General features: G+C 41.1%; 1 non-coding gene across 1 annotated transcript; it reads left to right on the top strand.

Moving 5' to 3' along the window:
• Positions 1–794: 794 nt before the first annotated feature.
• On the top strand, positions 795–866 carry TRNAP-UGG (transfer RNA proline (anticodon UGG)). Its single transcript has one exon. It is a non-coding gene; the product is annotated as a tRNA-Pro (tRNA).
• Positions 867–2,711: the final 1,845 nt, after the last annotated feature.

Here is a 2,711-nt window from a genome sequence, read left to right on the forward strand (position 1 = left end):
AAGTAACTTTCATTTAAAGTATCTGTTGGCTAGTGTACCTTGGAGTCGACTACCAGAGTGGGAAGATCCTAGAACCAGAAACGGTTATTCAGACTACAATCCAGTTAACCTCATTGTGACAGCGCTAGACAGTATCCACATGAATGGTTTCAGAAAGGGTGGCTTTTAACCCAATGGCCTCTTTCTAGGCAACTCTTAGAGTTTTTATTTTTGCTTTTTTTTGGGGGGGTGAGGGAGAAGCCCCACAGAAAAAAATATCAGTTTGCTTTTATGAAAACAAGAGTCATCACCAAGCTAGTCAGCCATCAGGTGGTGTAGCTCAGTCGTAGAGAGCGTGCTTCGCACTCATGGGTTTTCTGCTTCAATCCCTGGCACCTTCTCTTCACTTTATAGCAACCCTCATCCTCTCATCTCTTTTATTATGTTTGCTCTTCTCACAAGAAAAGGAAGCCGATGGTCCAACTGATTGCTTTTAGCCTTCTCCCGTTTCGGCTTCCTGGGGCTTAGTATATGCCAGGGCAGGGCGTCAGCAAAAGAAAGACAAGAAGGAAGGGAAAGAAAAGGAACCAGTCCTTACCCCAAAGCAAGAAGGATTTTGCCAGAACAACTAGTAGATAAATACTGGGTTTTAGGTAGCATATCCTTTTTTTATCATGGAATATCAGGGTAGAAAAAGAAGGACGGAGAGAAAGGAGAAAACTAAATGGCCCAACGAAAATTTTTTAGTTCTTTTAATCATCTAAGCAGTCCCACCTGCTCAGTCAGACCAGAGGAAACCTTAAAGCTACGGTGGCGGCTCGTTGGTCTAGTGGCATGATTCTCGCTTTGGGTGTGAGAGGTCCCGGGTTCAAACCCCGGACGAGCCCCTGTTTTCTTCCATTCATTTTTGAAAACCCTGTCTAGGGGTTAAGAGCTAAGGCTGCTAACCAAATGGTCAGCTGTTCAAATCTACCAGGTGTTCCTTGGAAGCCCTAAGTGGCAGTTCTACTCTGTCCAGTAGAGTCACTATGAGTCGGAAGAGGCTTTGGAGTGGGATTGGTTTTTTGGTTTCGCGGGCAGTGATTAAGAACTCAGCTGCTAACCACAAGATTAACAGTTTGAGTCCACCAGCCTCTCTTTGGAAACCTTATAGCGGAGTTCTGCTCTGTCCTGTAGGGACGTTACGAGTCGGAATTGACTCAATCGCAGTGGGTTAAAATGACCCTTTCTTAGGATCCTTAACAAAGCAGTCAGTGGTGGATGCGTGATTAGACGACCTTGGACAACCCAAACTACAGCGATCAAGAAACGCGGAGGCACTTAACCCAACATTAAGTAGAATATCCACATTCGAGTGACCGACTCTACCAGCGGCCACATGGTTCAGTTCCAGAGGAGATTAGCCTTAACTCTCACTTGAAGAACCTAAAAAAAAGAGAGAGAAGAGCAAAGTAAACTCAAATCAAGTAGAAGTAAAGAAATCCTAAAAATAAGAGCAGAAATAAATTGAAAGTAAACAAAATGGAGGAAAGCAGTGAAAGAATAAGTAGGTTCTTCGAAAAGATGAATAAAATAACAAACCTCTAGATTGACAGAAACAAACAAACCAAAAAAAAAAAAAAAAAAAGAAGGAAGGAAAACACAAAGTGTCAGAATCAGGAATGAAACAGGGGATATCAATACAGGCTCTACAGACAACAAATGAATAATAAGGAAATAGCCTAATTTATGCTACACACATAAATTTGACAACTTAATTGAAACAGACCAATTGCTCACAAAACTCAAATGGCCACCAGTTACCCCAAATGAATATGTATTTTGAATAGCACTGTATCGAGGATATTTAATTTTCTAATTTTAAAAGTCCTCTACCCCTCCCCACCCCCCAAAAAATCACCAGGTCCAGAAAGATTAATTAGAATATTCCAACAAATATTTAAAGAATTAACCCAGACTATACACAATCATTTCCAGAAAATAGAAGGGGAGGGAATGCTTCCTAGCTCATTTTATGAAGCCAGTATTACTGTCCCCACATGACCCTTTCAATTTTTTCTACCGTATTCTTAAAGTGCCTGGAGAGAACAAGTGGATAACAGGAAAAAGAGCTAACACATGAAATGACCACATTACCTCTGTTGATAAAATGGGTTCTAAAACAAATAAATAATTGACCCCAAGAATACAACCAACCTGAGGTTAATCAGACTTGGAATCCAGACAATCTTTCTCCTGACTACCTGCTATGGATATTTACATCAGAGAAGAAAATTGAGAAGTAATGACATCCCAGATGGGAGCGCTGGGAGCAAACATCAAATTCTGTGTCTTCCCAAAGATACGTTGATTCAACAGGAATACATACAGAGATAGAGACATTTTTGAAACCATAAAGCATTAGAAATTTACCAGCAGTGGAATGGAAATTCCTAGAATTTTACTGGTCATAAGAAGCAGATGTGATAAGATTGACCATGAAGGAACAGAGACAGAGACTGTTGTTTACAAAGGAAGCTTTCATCATACCTGTGATCCAGTCACCTTTTATCTGTAGTTGTTGTTGTTGTTTTGTTGTTGTTGTTAGGTGCCGTCCAGTCGGTTCTGACTCATAGCGACCCTATACAGAAAAAAACGAAACACTGTCCAGTCCTGCCCCATCCTCACAATCGTTGTTATGCTTGAACCCATTGTTGCAGCCACTGTGTCAATCCACCTCATCGAGGGTCTTC

This window comes from Elephas maximus, chromosome 1, assembly GCF_024166365.1.
Source record: "Elephas maximus indicus isolate mEleMax1 chromosome 1, mEleMax1 primary haplotype, whole genome shotgun sequence".
Taxonomy (NCBI): domain Eukaryota; kingdom Metazoa; phylum Chordata; class Mammalia; order Proboscidea; family Elephantidae; genus Elephas; species Elephas maximus.